This window comes from Myotis yumanensis, unplaced genomic scaffold (genome assembly GCF_028538775.1).
Source record: "Myotis yumanensis isolate MYYU_CA2020_CCGP unplaced genomic scaffold, mMyoYum1.0.hap1 SCAF_17, whole genome shotgun sequence".
NCBI lineage: Eukaryota > Metazoa > Chordata > Mammalia > Chiroptera > Vespertilionidae > Myotis > Myotis yumanensis.
This window is the reverse complement of record NW_027223768.1, coordinates 31,763,905-31,782,025: the sequence shown is the minus strand read 5'-3', so window position 1 is coordinate 31,782,025 and position 18,121 is coordinate 31,763,905.

Here is an 18,121-nt window from a genome sequence, read left to right as displayed (position 1 = left end):
GAAGAGACCCCCCACGCCTCCTGGTCTCACCCTGTGTTAGTTTCCTAAGGCTCTGCCATAAAAAGGACCAGAAACTGGGTGGTGTAGAACAGCTGTTCTCTCAGAGGGTTTCGTCAGGGCCACGCTTTTCCTGAAGGCTCCAGGAAGGGAGCTTTTGTGCCTCTTCTAGCTCCTGGTCATTGTCCCTGGTGCTTGGCGTTCCTTAGTTGGTAGGTGCATCACTCCTTGTGCACCTCCTTGTGCATGTGTGTGTCTGTGGTGTGTATGTGTGTGTGTCTGTGGTGTGTGTCTGTGGTGTGTGTCTGTGGTGTGTGTGTGTGTGTGTGTGTGTGTGTGTGTTCACATGGCCTTCTTGTAAGGACACCAGTCATTGGATGTGGGCCTAGCCTATTCCAGTCTGACCTTATCTTATCCAGATTACATCTGCAAAGACCCTATTTCCAAATAAGGTCACATTCAAAGGCTCTAGAGGTAAGGACTTGAACATATCTTTTGAGGGAACACAATTCAACCCCACTACATCCTCTATAACAGTGATGGTGAACCTATGACATGCATGTCAGAGGTGATACGCGAACTCATTTTTTTGGTTGATTTTTCTTTGTTAAATGGCATTTAAATATATAAAATAAATATCAAAAATATAAGTCTTTGTTTTACTATGGTTGCAAATATCAAAAAATTTCTATATGTGACACGGCACCAGAGTTAAGTTAGGGTTTTTCAAAATGCTGACATGCCGAGCTCAAAAGGTTCGCCATCACTGGTCTATAAAAATGTCTCCTAGATCAACTCAGTGGTCATTCTTTGTCTCCTCGTACCCATCTAATGATAAGGCATTTACCAACTTATAACTTTTTTTAATCCTCACTGGAGGATATGTTTTTATTAATTTTAGTGAGAGCAGAAGGGAGGGAGAGAGAGAGAGAGAGAGAAACATTGATATGAAAAAGAAACATCGATCAGTTGCCTCCCATACGTGCCCTGACCAGAAATCCAACCCCACCTAGGTATGTATGTGCCCTGACTGGAAATCGAACCTGCAACCTTTTGATATACAGGACAACACTCTAACCGAGTACCTGGCCAGGGCAGCCACCTTATAACTTTTAGGAAGCCTAGAATATATTACTGATAGTCCTACCACCTGTTATAGTTTTACAGTACTTTTACTCTGGAAGATTCTTCAATTCTAGTCTAAATTTTCCTTTTAAACTTTAATAGAAAGTTTAAACAATGATTTCTATGAAAGCCTTGGACAGAAGGCTCTATAACTAACTTCCTTTTCAATAGCAAGATTGTGAGCATCTGGGAGGCTCCTATCACACATCATAGTTTTATGTGCATCCTAGTGAGAAAAAGAGACCCAGAATGATCACAATAAAATATTCCTGATTAGCATCCCTATGGGACTTTTGCCTTCAAAGCCATTTGGGCCCCCTTCTCTGGCACACATTCAAGTTCAACAGCATGCTTGCCCACCCTCTCTGGTTTCCTACATCCTCCACAACCTAAAGCTTGTGGTTTGAATAGTTTATTTGCCTTGACTCACTATGAAAGCCAGGAGGCCAGCATAAGCTCTAGAGAGTACATTGAGATAAACGATTGTGTGTGTGTGTGTGTGTGTGTGTGTGTGTGTGTGTGTGCCTGCTGCCTGGGACTGAAACTCTGTTGGGTTTAACTGATGCATTCAATTACTATGATGAATCCCTCCCTGGAGCTTTCAAAAATAGCCAGATGTACCAAGGAGACCACCTCCAGTTTTTGCCTTTGGTTCAAACTGCGGGCAGGGGACAGGGAATGGCAAGGATTATGTAGATTGGCACAATGGAAGAAAAACCTACGCCTCATTTCTATACAGCGCAGCCCCCATCTCTTTCCACCAGGACATAAATTAGACTATCTCGGCCCTATGGAGGGAGCCCTGGGGATAAAAGTGCAAAGGCAGACGTGGGGGAAGCCAACTGTGAGGCTCCTCGTGGGGGTCCCCCGCCCCCAGGCATCCCACCCACCCACTGCCTCTTTTCACTGCTGGATGATCAAGAAAAAGCAAATGAGAGAGCTCATTTAAAGTTATTGTAGAAGGAGATAATCCTTTCTCAGCCCACTCCCCCCTCTTCCTCTCAGCTTACTTTGGGTGTACTTCCTGGATACGGGTCTAGCAATGGCTTTTGTCACTAAAGCTTAGACAAGTCGAGTAGGGTCTGATTCTTACCTTCGACACAGTTGCAGAAATGTGACATTAGGCCGAGACTAGATGTCAACAACTCCCTTCATTCATGCCACCCACTTCAATGTATTGGCTGTTAGCTCTGATGGCACAAAAGTAGATGAGACCCCGCAGCTAGAGAAGTGAAGAGCCTCATCAACCAGGAATGAATGCTGGATTCTGGTCCGAGCTCTGCCTTTCACCGCCTTGCTGATCCAGGCCACAGTTTTCTCACCTTAGGGATTGAATTAGATCCTTCAAATCCCTCTGGCTCTCAAGTCCTGCCTGGGGATGGAAATGCACTTGGAGGGCTGGGGAGATGTGTGTCACCTCTACCCTCCAGTAATCCTAGGATTGGCAAAGGACAGCAGCTGCTTGCTAATGGTGACAGAGCCCTGGGCCAGAAGATCACAAAGCCAGCTTCATGCTAGGTTTTCGACAACTGTGTGACCTTAAAAAGTAATTAAGTTTGATATGCAACCAACTCTCTCTCCAAGGCCTAAACCCACTCTCCCCAGTTCTTTATGAAAATCATCAGGGACAATGAAGGGACCAGCTAAGGTTTCCTTTTGGCTTTGCCGACACAGAATGGCACCATCTCAGACAGCAGAGGGGAGCAAATACTAAGAACCATTCACTGCAAGGGCTGTGCTCCATCCGGGCCTTTATACAGAGTGGCTGCTGGTCAATGACTCTCCAACTGTTCGTATAATGGAGTCATACCACATCATTTAATCCAGACTCTTGGCAATCACTTTTGGGGATTCTGATTCAGTGGGCCTTGGGTTAGAACTTGACAACCTGCACTGATAAGAAGCTGAAATGGCTGGATCAGTAATTTGGATGCTTATCCGGGGCTAAGAGGCATCGCTTTGTGCATTCAGTTCAACAGTTTTTCATTGAGGCTGTGGCTGTCTGGAATATAAAAAATATGTAAGGGCTCGTCTGGTCCTAGCTTTTAAGGAAATCCTAGCAACTTTTGCTACCAAGGGAGGCAGATGTGAATGCAAAGATCTGTAATCAGATAAAACTCAGGCACCAAACAATTAGAATAGAGAAGCAAACAATCAGCATGGAGTCTAGCTGTGAACAATGCCTGTGACCATACCAGTGTACTGTCAGGCAGGGTGTACTTCTGGCAATAATTAATTTCACGAGTACTCTATTTTTGGTGGTGAGGCCTAGAGGAGTAATATTGGAGCTGAGGCTTGAAGAATGAGGAGGGTACAGATATATCTTTGTATTTTCTTAAAGTAATTAGTAATTATAGAAAGATAAATTGTAAAAGCAACATGTTCAAAAAAAGAGAGGGAATAAAAGACCAGGACAGGCACAAGATTTCTTTGAATATACCACATTTTATGGATTTGTCCTTAGAACTATGTAAATATTTTTTACACAACTTTAAAACAAAATAAAACAAAGTGGTTTCTAAAAATTTAGAAAGTGAAATGAAAGAAAACAAAAGCGAATGTAACCGTATATCCAGTTGGAGCAAAACCACACCAAGAAAGTATTTCAAGTAACTTAAAAAATAAGTATAAAAATTTTTATATCCCTAGTGGGATCCACCCTAAGAACAAAGAGAAATACAAAATGAAACCAAGCTTAAGCTATTTTGAGCAATCGTATTGGTGCTGGCAGTGTTGATATTGTACAGCAAGTCCTCACTTAACATCCTTGATAGCACTCAACCATAAGTTCAGTGATATGAACAAGAGTTAGATCCCTCTGGCATCTCATCAATATTATAACAAAATGATGTTGAATGAAATGACATTTGAGGACCTGCTATGTATTGTTTTATGTGTATGTGTTGTATATGAGTAATTATACACTAAATGTCACTGGCAGCAGGGGTTTTTATTATGAGAGAAGAGACACAGATGTGAGATCAATGAGGTGAAGAAAAACCTGTGATTCTGTATTTGTGTTGGGAATAGTATAATGAACTCACAATCCATGCTAACTTTTAAAAATACATGTTTACTGGCTCCGTCTCTTGAAAAGACCTACAAATAATGAACCAGAGCACCCCTAGCTCCAAGATTACGTTTTCTAAATACCATTTTCTCCTAAAAGGACACAAGATTTCTTGATGCCAGATCCAGGGCAGGAAATGCACAAGGTGAGTCTGGAAAATCTTGTCATTCCAGAAAGAAAACTAAATACCAAACACTACTAGTGTGATGTCAAAAGGACTCAGGAGCCTGGTAGGATAGATTCTCACTGAGCAGAGATGGGAGGGTTTAAGCACCAGAAATGAGGTAGGTATTGTCAATATCTCTATTTTACAGAAAGGATAATAGCTGCAAAAGATTGAAATTCACAGCCAATATATTTACATCTGTGAGTTCATCATGATACCTCTATTGGCCATTGAAGGAATTGTCTCATGATTTTGAAATTGATAAATAAAAAGAAAAATCGAGGCTTTATCCTACTTTTCATGTATAGTCTGTCTGTCAGGGCTATCTAATAGATGGGAGGAAGTTTCTCTTTATATAAGTCTTACAGCTAACAAATAAAGAAGGAATCATAGAATGTCATCGTTTTGCAGCCCCCATTTCGGGTTGCTAGATTTAGCAAATAAAACATAGGACCCTCAGTTAAATAGACATTTCAGATGAAAACCAAATAATTACCTGGATAAGTGGATTTGGGATATGCTTACACTAAACAATCATTAGTTATTTATATGAAATTCAGCTGTAACTGGACATTCTGTGTTTTATTTGGAAACCTGACAAAGAGTTAGTAAACTTAGTCAATGATCACTAATATTGCTAACATCACAGCAAAAGAACCAACCAGACATCGTGAACCTCCTGATAGGAATACTTATGAGGACCCGTGAAGTGGTCTTGTCAAATTAGTGAAGCTCTATCAATTGATCCTGCAGATCTATCAATTTATAGGAAATGCAGAGTGGCAAGAGGAGCATGTTAAATGATATGCAATCAACAAAATGCAGACTGTCAGAAACATTACACAACAAATGATCTAATCTCCTGACTAAAACATTGCAGGGGAAAATAGTATAAAGTAATTGAAGGGGGTAACTTACAAATTAAAGAGACTTAAGACTTAAAAGACTAATGTGTGGACCTTTTTTCATATAATTTCTGGTAGAGGGGAAGAGAGAGAGAGAAAAAGAGAGAGAGAAGACAATGATTGATATTTAGTATTGTAGAATTATTCTTATAATTTTGGGAAGTGTGGTAATGCTATTATGGTTATACATTTTTAAGACATTCCCCACTTTTTAGAAAAGCATACTAAAATATTTAAAGATTGCCGAAGCCGGTTTGGCTCAGTGGATAGAGCGTCGGCCTGCGGACTGAAGGGTCCCGGGTTCGATTCCGGTCAAGGGCATGTACCTGGGTTGCGGGCACATCCCCAGTAGGAGATGTGCAGGAGGCGGCTGATCGATGTTTCTCTCTCATCGATGTTTCTAACTCTCTATCTCTCTCCCTTCCTCTCTGTAAAAAATCAATAAAATATATTTAAAAAATAAATAAATAAAATAAAATAAAATAAAATATTTAAAGATTAAATATTATTTGCTTTAAAGTAATAGGAATGGAAATGAAGTGGGAAGAGTTAAGATAAAGCAAGAGTGACCATGCGTTGATCATTGTTGAAATTAGGTGAGGCATCCATTATTCTATGTTGATATATGAGTGTACATTATATTGATATTTATGCTTTTGTGCACATATATATGTATATATGCATACACACACACACACACATATATATAATGACTTATAAAACATTTTTTTCAAATGAGGAGCATCTCAGTTACTTGATTTGTTGGGATAGCAATATTTTAGGTGCTTGATTCATATTAACTCATTTTCATCTCACAAATACCAAATGAGGTAGGTATTATCAATATCTCTATTTTACAGATGAAGAACTGAGGTACAGCCCTAACGGTTTGGCCCAGTGGATAGAGCGTCAGCCTGTGGACTGGGGGACTCAGGGGTCCCAGGTTTGATTCCGGTCAAGGGCATGTACCTTGGTTGTGGGCACATCCCCAGTGGGAGGTGTGCAGGAGGCAGCTGATCGATGATTCTCTCATTGATGTTTCTAACTCTCTATCCTTCTCCCTTCCTCTCTGTAAAAAAATCAATAAAATATATATATTTTTAAAAAAGAACTGAGGTACAGGTGGGTCAAGTAAGTGGTCTTCAAGGTCACCTAGGCATAAATGAACCAGGGTTTGAACTCGGGGGGTCTAACTCCAGGCAGACTAAGCCCATGATCCTAACCACCAGTCGTCCCCTACACTGGCAAAGCTGGTTTCTCTGCCTTGGCATCTTGTTCCCACTTGAGATGATGTGGCTCTGCCCAGCCCTGCATCTTGAGCTGTGCTGCTGGCAGTCATGGTCATATCATTGGTGGTGGGCTGTGCTATGCAGGCATTCTAGCATGAGATCAGTGATCTGACTAAATGGGCTCTAAGGTCATGTCTAATTATGAGACTCCATGATTCTGAGTATTTTCTTCCCCATTAAAGTGATTGTCCTGAGAGCGTGATGTAGCACTAAACACATCATCTCCAGGAGCTGTAAAGGCAACTAGGAGATACATCAGTAACCCAGGGTGAGGCAGCACAGGGCAAGGGATTCACAGAGCCTGGAATTCCTCAAGAAAACTCCCTGTCTCTGCCCTGGCCAGTGTCGTTCCGTGGTTAGAGCATCAGCTTGGAAAACAAAGGGTCGCAGGTTTGATTCTGGTCAAGGGTTGCAGGTTCCCTACCCAGTTGGTGTGGGTCTCTCACATCGATATTTCTCTTTCTCTCTCCCATTCCACCTCCCCACTCCCTTCCAGTGTCTTTAAAATCAATGGAAAAAGTATCTTCCAGTGGGAATCAATCACCACAACAAAAAAGGCCCTGTCTCCCTTCCCCTTGCAGAAACCTATATAGGGATGGCAGACTCTCTGTTCTCCAGGTTGGAAAACTGGTTTGAATATTTGTAAAATGTTCCTGTCAGCTTCTGGGTATAGCCAGGGTCCCCTTCATGAAGACTCACTCCGCAGCTCAAGGAGATAAACAGTGTCTGCCAAGCCCTGTTTGTCAACATTGCAGTTCCTCCAAGTCAGACCAAACCTTCCCCAAAGTGCAATCTCGAGAGAGCTGGGATTCAAATGCTTCCCCTTGAAGAATACAACTAAATTTCTCTGTACCCCAGATCTTCCCTTTCACTAAAATGCCCCTTGCTCTTTTGCCTCACAAACCTCTATGAGTAGAAGGATTTGGGGGCCGCAGTCAGAGGAACTGGACAGGTGGCTTCAACTTCAGAGTTGTTACAGGTGCATCGCCTTCTTCAGTTCACAGGAAGGAAAGACGAGTTCATGGGCAAGGCTGCTTTTTTTTTTTCCAGATTGGGGACAATCTCATAGATTGGCTGACACATATGTACTATTTTTCATAACTCAGAACTATCTTTGGAGCTGCCAAAAGTCAATTCCAACTCTGTTTGGATAAGATGGAGTTTTCAAAGGAAAGTTTTCCTTGGCAAAATGTATGTCTTGGCTCTAACAGCCCAAGGATGAAAATACCCAAGACCAAAGGCGAGGCAGGGCTGCTTCCAATTACTGGGGCTGAGTTCGTTGGGAACAGGCCTCATGACATGTCTCCGATCAGGAGCAGACAGTGTTTCAATTGGCAAGTCAGGGGAAAAATAGAGACCATTTCTCTGCTATTTGGTGAACTTTCCCAATTATGGAAAGGTAATGCATGTCTTTGGTGACTTTGGAAGGCTTCCTACTGGAATGTTCCCATTGGTTTTTAGTATTTGCCTTATTCTGGAGCATTGAGGATGGTCTGGAGGGAGTGGAGTCTAAGTGGCCTGGGGGCTTGAGAGGAATTCTTGGGCAAGTGGCATTGGCAGAGGAGTTGCCTGGGACTCGCCCAAATGTCTCAGAAGGTTCTGGCTTTTCATGTGAATTGCACTCATTACCAACAAAAGAAGAGCAGCCTGGGCTGCTAGAAAAGGGCAAACCAGAAATATCTGTAAGGCAAAAACTCTAAGATGCTTAATAGTAAAGTCAGTAGAAAATGAACTCAGACATGAGGAGGATGGGGGAAGAATGATAATTCTCCCTTTTTGGATTGCAAACTGGGAGAAGAAAAACAACCATGTTGAGTTGCTGCCTAGGCATTTTACAGTATGATAACCCTGTTCACACTCAGAGTCTGGACACTTAGATAAGGACCTGAGCTCAGGACTGATTCCTGCTCCAGGTTCACCCTTTGCTTTTCCCAGGGGCATCCTTTTAAATAACCACTTAGAGTTGAAAAGTGAGTGACCTCCGCCCCCAACCACCTTGTAAGTAAAAAGTGCTTCTATCCTGCTGGCTGGTGACCTGAGACAGTGGGCTGCCCTTCCCCAGGCTCATTGCACCCTCCCCACTCCCCTGGTTCTGGAATCTGTAAGTAACACGCCTTATGACTTTAATTCTTTTGTGTGAGTGTATTGGAACTGTGCCTTTCATCAAAATGACCCTGGGGTTTTCACTTCCCCAAAGTGGGAGCTTAGGTGCTGAGGGATTTACCTGCTGACCTGATGTGGGCAATTGTGCCTCCTCCTTCAGCAGGTCATAACCTGCATATTCTTAATTTAATGCACCAGCTCTGTCTTCTCAATGCACAGCCCATAAAATGTTTTGTTTTGCTGATGATCCTCAGTCACTGATAAGGAAACCTATGTGCTCTGTCTAGGCAACTCATTTCATGAAGGTCAAAGAGGGTAGGTAGGCCTGGCCCTTTGGTCCTTGACACTACTCTGCCCTCTCTTCTGAACTTCATACTTGCTGAGATATCTGAATAGAGAGGAGATGAGAAACTGTTGACTAAAATAAATACTTCCCATTTTTAGAGTTTTATTTCTTCTTTCAATTTTTAAACAGTTGCTCATGGCTCCCTCCCCCCACTCAGGTCCCCTTCTCCTTCCAAAGTCCCAGACCTCCCACACAGCTCTAGACCCCAGGGCCTTCTAATGACCATCTGTGTGGCCCCAGACAGGCCTCAGCCATCTCAGCTATAGAGGAGGGATGCAATGCGTTTGTGCTTTGGGCTTCCTTTCCCTGTGGGTGAAAGTAAACTGAGTGAACAAATATATGGCCATCTCTAATAAAATCTAAGATACACCTTCAGTAGACATAGTACATATGAATCCGCGATTCCTCCAGTCCCCTCACAAATGGCAAATGCCCAGGTGAGTCGGCCTGACCATTCTCACATGGGCCAGGAATGGCTTGATTATCAGCTGGATCACAGTTCCTGACCCTGCCCTCGGAGCAGCGGCCACTTAAGCAACACTCCCATTGAAGATCTCAGCTCAGCCTCTGCCAGCCAGGTGAAAACAGAAGGGACATTCCGACTGCCCTTCTCCAGAGACAAGAATTCCATGAAGAGGGAGGTGTAGGAGGACAGAGGTGCTGGAATCCATCTTCCCGTGACAGCTCCCTCCACAAAACCCCCTACCCCCATCGCCTACCATCCCCTCCGGCCAGCCCCAGGCTTTCTGCAGCAGGAGGCGGAGGTATCTGGGGAGGATCAAACACTAGCAGGGCCAGCAGCTTCAAATTTAATTTCCTGAAGGGACACAAGAAACAGCAGCATGGTGGTGACAGAGCACTCCTCTGGAGAAAGATCCTGAAGGCTGTCCTTTTGATATAGATGGGAGGGAGAGAGGGGAGCAGGTCAGGCTCTTCTCAGCACTGGCATGACAGCTCTGTCCACACCCTCCACCCCATCTCCTCATCCCAGGAAGGGCTCGGAGGCCAAGCACATCTTCCATGCTCTTTGCCTCTCTCCTTACTTTCCTCCAGGGTCCAACCACCTGGATGGTTTGAACATGCTTGATTGGAACTTGCCCAGTCTTATTTGGGGGGGCTTAGAGAGGTTGAGTTCCACATTTGGAATGTCACTGGCCTTCCATTTTACCAAGGCACGCCCTTCCCTGTTCTAAAATCGACCTCTATTTTATTTCCTCCTGGAGTTCAGGTCACTCTTTAACATCTGCATCCACTTTAGGGCCCAACTCGTCCTAGTGTCATACAACGTCTGGGCCTTGGGTGGCCTTGGAGATCACCCAGCTGTCTCATGTTCCTTTGGGGAAACTGAGGCCCTACATGGGAAAGGAAGTTGTACGGTCGCGCAATGAGGGGTGCTAGAGCCTGGATTATAACTCAGGGTTTATACCTCCTGGTCCAGGACACCTTTTTCCATGCGAAATTGTCTTGCTTCCCTTTCTTGTGCATTTGACTCCACATCCCTATCGATCGCGGAACTTTCTGAGAGCATGGTCTCTCCTTCTCCTTTTAGAGGCATCCCCGTGCCCGCCACAGCCCATGCCTCATGCTTGGGGCACATTATATATTTTTAGAGGTTATCTAAATTATTTCATTCCATCCTCATAAAGATACTCTCCAGCAGCGGCAGAGATATAATTTACCCCCGTTAACAGATAATGGAAGTTCGATGGAGAGAATTCAATGGCTCATTCAAGGACACGTCGGCTCACAGAAGACCCTGGCACAAAACAGCCATGCAGACAGCGAACCCGATTGCTCCCCAACAAGACCTGTAGCCAAGGGAACCCTGATGCTCGCAGAAGATGATGGGGTTCTCATGGGTCAGTGCCCTGTCCCATATTTCCCTGAGGTTCTCTGCTCTCGGGATGCCTGATTCTGTGGTATTATGCTTAAAAATGGCAATGCTCAGAGGCATGGCCAGGTGGAGAAGAGGGGGCTTGCTATTAGCACTGATTATTTAAGCAACTCTAATTCTTCCCTCCTAGTGCCCCCCCCCCCCCCCCCCCCCCACCAATAAGCTTGCCTCGTGCAAATTTCCTGTGGATTCCTAAGGGAATGTTGTGCTCCCAGACAGCGGGGCCTTTCTCCCTCCCCCAGTGTGTGCTGGGGGAAATGTAGTCACATCATTTGCATTTATCATGGAGAATATACCGCCTTGTCTGTAGCCTTTAGTCTGACTGAATTGCTTTTCTGCTTCATGAGACACACAGCGAGGCAGCCCAGCGCTCCCCGCTCCTCCTCTCTTCACCAGCGTCGGGCCGTAACCCAGTTGGCTCTGCCGCACATTTATCATATTGATCGTATAAGAAATAGATCATAAGCAGAATGAAATTACCGAATGCAATGATCTGGGGCATCCTATGGACCAGATCAATCTTGGGGCAGCCAGGAAGAAAAGTCCCTGGCTGTGACGTTTTCCAAAGTTGATTTTCATTGCAAATAGACATTTCCATCAGCTGAGGCGCCCTGGAGGGAAATGCCTGCTGTGCTGACAAGGTGTGTGTGTGTGTGTGTGTGTGTGTGTGTGTGTGTAAGAAAATGGAAAAGGAGAGAGAGAGAGAGAGAGAGAGAGAGAGAGCTTGATAAGCCTCATAAGTCTCCCTGATTAGGAGGGAGACTTCCTTAGCTAGAACTCATTTGAGATGGATGTTCGAGGCTCCAGTTGTGACAATATCCCTTTTCTCTTGCCTATCTCAGATTCTCCAAATTAAATCGTTCTTTCGGTGCCTGTGTTGGGTGGAGGGTGGGCATGGACCTTGGCAAGACTCACACTTGCTCGGAAGACCCATCCGGGATCTTTCCAATGTCCCGTGAAGCGGGGTGCGAGCTGCCTGTCCTGTCACCCTGGCCCCGTCTGTGAATCTGCCCTGTCAGTGGGAGGCCGGGGCTGTAACAGCGCAGTTTGCACAGGGGTTTGTTTATAAACGACTCCTTGAAAACATAAGCTTGGAGCACCAGCACCCCTCCCCCCTTCCCCCAGACTCGAGGCTCCAGACATGACCTCTGCCATAATAAGAACGTTCTCTCTGTCTGGAGACAAGGCTGGTGAGTTCAGCTGGGACTGGAAACCCAAGTGAACAAGGTCCCTGGCAGCCTGCCACCCCCCTCAGACTGAAGCAGAAACCCACAGTGGGAATGCGGTCTGAGGCCCCGGTCACCCCCTTCCCACTGTGAAATCCATCCCCAGACACCGAGACTCACTTCTATTGGCTTTGGCAACATTCGTCATGCCAATAAAGTCATTGAAACTGAAGAAACCAGAGGGGAGAAGGAGAGCAGGGGATGGAGGCGGCAGGAGGGAGAGAGGGAGGGGGGTGTACAAAGGCCAGCAGGGAAGAGGAGCTGCCCTCAACTCTCCAGTGAGCTTAAAGGGCGAGACGTCATGGATGCCGAAATTCTGAGTTCATGGAGAAGGGCAGGCCCGGGCATTAACAGACGGCCTCCCAGCCCCCAAGGCCATCTCTGCTCCCAGTCTCCGCTGAGGCTTCTATGCTCATGGAAATGTGTCTGGAAACCTTCTCGTGGGGCAAATGGCCAAGGAAACGCACGTACGTGTGCACACACACATGCACACACATTGCCGTCAGTGAGGCAGGAGACAATGAAAGAGGAAGCACCACAAAATACACCCACCAGGACTAGGAGGGACTACACCAGCCCCTCTGGACATGCTCAAGCCAAAGGAGACCCAGGCTCAGTCAAACTGCTCAGCGCCTGGACAGAGTCAGGCTCCAACTGGCTCCACCCTCCCCACCTTAAGCCTGCTTGGTGCCTCCGTTGGCCTGGGTATAGCTCCTCGATTTTCATAGCTTTCTGGAGATAAAAATGCTCCTAGAAATTCATCCGGGCTAGCTCAGTATTGTGTTCCCTGGAGAAGAAACTGCCTCTCCTAATCTCAAAGAGCCCCAGATGGGGGGAAAGCTGGGTTTCACAGTCTTGTCATGAGGAAAGCCCACCCATTCGCTGATACTGTGGTCGTGGCTGTTTCCCTGGACTCTGGGGGTTGGGCCAGCGGTGTGGCACCAGGCACCAGCGCCTGCAGGTGCTCGCTGAGGGGGACAGCCAGGCTGCACCGCTGGGTGAAACAACGCCTACGTCCAGAGCCTCTTGCTCAGCCTGTCTGGGTCAAAGCGTGCCTTTGCTTCCTAGCAGTCCTGGACTGTCCTTCTGGCACCTTTCCTGTCCCTTGTTTCTTCCAGGGTCAGTGGAGAGCTGGCTTGTCTGTTCTCTAACCTGGCACATTTCCCCACCTACCATACTTTTATAGGTAAATATGCAAAATAATAATAATAATAATAATAAAACAGGAGCACCTGATAAGTAAGGAGGGGTAAGAGGACCATTAGAGGAAATTGATATTAAATTTTTTGTTACTCTTTACCTGAGGATATTTTTCTATTGATTCTTAAAGAGCGAGGAAGGGAGAGGGAGGGACAGGGAGAGAGAAAACATCGACATGAGAGAGACTCATCGATTGGTTGCCTCCCACACAAGCCCCGACCAGGGCCGGCGATCGAGTCTGCAACCAAAGTACATGCCCTTGACCAGAATCAAACCCAGGATCCTTCCGTCCTCAGGCCGATGCTCTATCCACTGAGCCAAATCGGTTGGGGCTGATAGTAATTTTAAGTGAGCCAAAGTGAAGGCGGGATAGAGAGCTACGACAGACAGGGAGACCATCCAGAGCTATGACTGAGCAACAAGGAATCCCAGAACGTACAATGGAGTTTTGAAGACCCCCCTGGCTCTTTGAAAACTGCGCTGGGTTTGGTTGGCTCAGATTTTTAGAAGAGGGTACTGACATAGCGAAGAACCATCATTTGACTTTAGGAAGGGGCTGCTTACTTTTCAAAGGAAAATTTATTTCATCATCGCAGCTTATTCTGTTGATTCCCAGTCAATGATCAGATTCATGTTGCAACTGATCACTGGGCTGGTCAAACGTGTGGCTTTCTCAGTGCCACCCCGTCCCGACTACTGACTGCATGGAACGGCAGAGCCCTCTTGGCCAAGGGTGAGAACCTGGATATGTGTTTGCAAATGACATCATGCTCCCGAGGGAAGAAAGCATCCTATGGAGGAAGTTCGGGGGGAGGCAGAGACATGTGTCACGTGTAAGAAGACATCTGTGGGTGGTGTTGACTCGGTCTGAGCCAGCTGAGAAACTTTGTGGACTCAGAGAGAGACCAAGAGCACGAAGGGATAGGAGTTGGGGTTCAGGAATGTTCCCCAATGACTCCACGGGAAGCTTTTTATCAGCTGGGGGTTCATTTGAGACGAAAAGCTGGTGTGGCTGGCGAGCATGGATTCCCGCTCTGTCCTGGGCCTGACGGGTCCATTCCCTTAATGAAATGCACTCAGTTTATTTTACCAACTCTAATTACATGAAGAATGAGTGTCAGGTTTCTTTATCCTTCTGCCGGCCCTGAATCCAGGCCAACCTCACAAGCCTCCCGTGCTCTGAGGCTAATGGAGCTTTTATTCCAATGAGTTGAGAGCCAACCCACCTTTGTAGAGAGGAGAATATTTAAAAAAAAAAGAAGAAGAAGAAAGAAATACTTAATGTTCGTCTAGCGGATGAAAAATTTCACAAGATAAATTAAAGTGTTTTCTGGCTGAACGGAGAAACCGGGGCGGGATGGTGGAGATAATTTTCCCAGGACTCAAAATGATTTATCTTATCTCTGTGTTCTTTAGACAAGAGGTTCCATTTATTTAGTCATTTATTTTATTAGTTTCCTGAAGGTATCCCCCCATGCTCCCACCACCAACACAAAGACACGGCACTTGGCACAGGGAGCGTAGGTGGGGTTGGGAAGGAGAGGGGGACGCAGCCGGCCATTCATCCCAGCAATGATTCATTCCCTTACGACGTGCCCGGCACTGGGCCACGGGCTGGAGAGGCGGCAGCGCTCATCTGGAAACCGCTCCTGTTCTCTCAAAGCTACAACCTAATGGGAGATGTGCACGCACAAATAACCAACATCACTCTCTGTGATCAGTGCGATGTGTCAGAGCCCTCTCTGTCCCCACGCACCCCAGTAATGGACTTGAGGAGACCTCAGGAGATCGAGTCTGGGAGTTCTCAAAAGGGGTGATTTCACTCTCAGGGGACATTTGCCAATGGCTGTTGGCGTGTCACCTGGGGGAGGGGCTGCACAGGCATGTAGTGTGTAGAGGCCAGGAAAGCTGAAAAACACCTGGCCATGCACAGAACTGCTCCTACAACGGAGACGCATCGGCCCCGCATGTCAGCAGCGCCACTGGTGACAGACTCTGCCCCAGTCTCTCCGCATGCCTCAAAGCAGTCCCGGGCTTCAACCATGCTGGGAGCTGGCCTGCTTCTCTCAGCCTCCCTGTTTCTTTTTCTTTTTCTTTTTTATAATATATTTTTATTGATTTCAGAAAGGGCGGGAAAGGGAGAGAGATAGAAACATCAATGATGAAGATCATTGATCGTCTGCCTCCTGCATGCCCCCTGCTGGAGATGAAGTCCAAAACCTGGCATGTGCTCTAACTGGGAATTGAATTGTGGCCTCCTGGTCAACCACTGAGCCACGCCCGCCAGGCTCAGCCTCCCTGTTTTATGCGGGGCTTGTCTTTGCTCAGACACTGCTGTACGCACCTGGGAGAGGGGCTTTTCTCTGCTCTGTCCTCACAACCGGAGAAGAACTATATTTTATCTTTTCACTTATTTTTATTTTTTAACCACAGCTGACTAGGACTGTACAAAAGTAGCATTTGTGAGTAAACTTATTTACTGTGAGGGGGTAGAAAAGGTTTTAGGAGAGAGTCTCAGATTCAGGATGGAACAGATGAAAGCTGTGATCCGGCCTGGATGCCTCTCACTCCTGTTCCATAGGACTGTCTCGTGTGGAGTCCTTGGCAGAGGCGACAGCTTGGGACCAGGCTGAGTCCTTAAATAGTTTCCCTTTTGCATGCCCCAACCATCATCCTGCATGTTTGTCAAAAGACTGCCAGGCTTCTCCTCCGGCTCTTCGTGTGACTGTATGTTACATTCCATGGAGTTATTTCTGAGCAGTTAAGGATCCCCGCGCCAGGTTTTCTCATCAGCGACCACAGGCATAAAGAGAGGCCTTGTGTCTGGCTTTCCCGAGAAGCAGATGGCACTTTGGGTCCTGGCAGGAGACAGGTGTGAAGTTTCAGGGGCCGGAGGGCTTGTCTGGCATTCTATGTAAATTTGGCTCCGTTTTGAATCCCTCCTCCCAGGAGCTCAGGAGCTACAACCAAATGGAGCCTGCTGTGTGTGTGTGTGTGTGTGTGTGTGTGTGTGTGAGAGAGAGAGAGAGAGAGAGAGAGAGAGAGATTGATTGTGATGGAGGTCTGTGTATATGTGTATTGGGGTGAGCAAGACCAACTGTGCACTTTGCAGATGAGAATAAAGCAATTCTGTGGTGGTAAGGAAAGCTTCCATTTTATTCTGTTTTAAATTGTACAGTAAAGAGATGGATAATCCCCCAGGGTCAGCTCTCCGGAGGACAGTGCGTAGTTAACTTGATTAGCCTCTGACTCTGCTCCCAGGGCTGCACTGGCCAGAGTTTCCTGACATCCTGACATGCAGAGAGGAAGCCTCCCTTTACCTGCAGGCTGCTGAGCCCTCTGAGTGAGCAGCTTAGCTGCCGAGAGGCATGAAGAGGCTCAGCTGAGCGGTGCTGATGAACCCTTCCTACACGTGGACCACAGGTTCCGCCTAGTTGTCCTCAGTGATTTGTGTTAATGGGCTCACCCTGGATGATGCCTGTTGTATTCCATGTCAATGAGGGCACTGTGTGCAGGTGACCACGTGCCAAAGACTCTTCAGGACCAGCCCCGATTTTAAATGCTTTTTTCCCTTATATTTTCCTAAGCACACTCACTCTTGTCAAACCATATGCCCAATTTTTATGTTTTTGAAAAAATCTTCCATGTAACTATCAGAGTATTTGTTTTGTTATGGAAACATTCTCTAGTTCATGATCATCCAGAAACCAGAAGAGAAAAGCCTTACTTCTACTGACTTCCCAGTTTCTGCCCAGCACCACCCGAGCCTATGGATGCACAGATGCAGGCTGGAGGGGGATTTGAATGGAATCAGTTAGGCAATATCAACTGCACTTCCTCTCTCATCCAGAGCAAGATTGGCCACACCACTCTCCAACTTGCCTTTCATGATTAGGGTCTACTTGTTTTCACTCAAACGCCCTTACATGACAAGAATGGGTTACTCATGGCCCTATTTGGGTTGGACAAAGGAAGAGGCATGATTCAGTGGAAACCCATCCCCGTGGTTGGTCAATACCATAAATTTGCAATGAAAATGACTGCAGTTAGTAACACATTCTCTTGGAAACTTGCAGAAAAGGTGGAGAATATGTGTCATGAATAAGAGGAGACATACCATGTTTGCTTGGCCTGAGCCATAGCGGGACCCACACGCTGTGAAGCAGAAGGCTCTGCTCCAACAGGCCTGTTGGTCCCCTCACCAAGGACTGAGCCACCTCCGTGCTCACCTGTGGCTCACCTGTCAGTGCTCAATGTCCAGTTGAGGACGTGGCATTGAAGGCCCTCAGAGATACCTGCATACAGACGGAGTTCTAGGTATCCAGACACATAGACCACAGAGGCAAGGAAGAGCTCCCCCATCTTTTAGGAATAGAATTAACACCATTTTCTCTGCAGGCTGGTTACTTCCTGAGGTGAGGACACAGGTCTCAGGAGAGCCAGGAGGGACCTAAACAGATCAATTCACTCCTCAGAAGCCTTCAGTGGTTCCCCTGCAGGCACCAGCCAATTGAAACTCCTAGGCTTGGCAGCCATAGCCCCCCATGCTCTGACCCTCAGGGACTTTGCCAGTGCTGCCTCCCACTGTCCTCACTTACTTGCTCCATGTAAAGCAGTGTGGACGTATTCTCCACTCTCTGACAGGTTCTGAGTGCCCCTATTCCCATGGAATGCTGCCCCTCCCCTAACATTTTCTTACTGAAGTCCCTGTATTTGGATTTTTTTTTTAAAAAATGTTTTTATTGATTTCAGAGAGGAAGAGAGAGGAAGAAAGGGATAGAAACATCAATGATGAGAGAG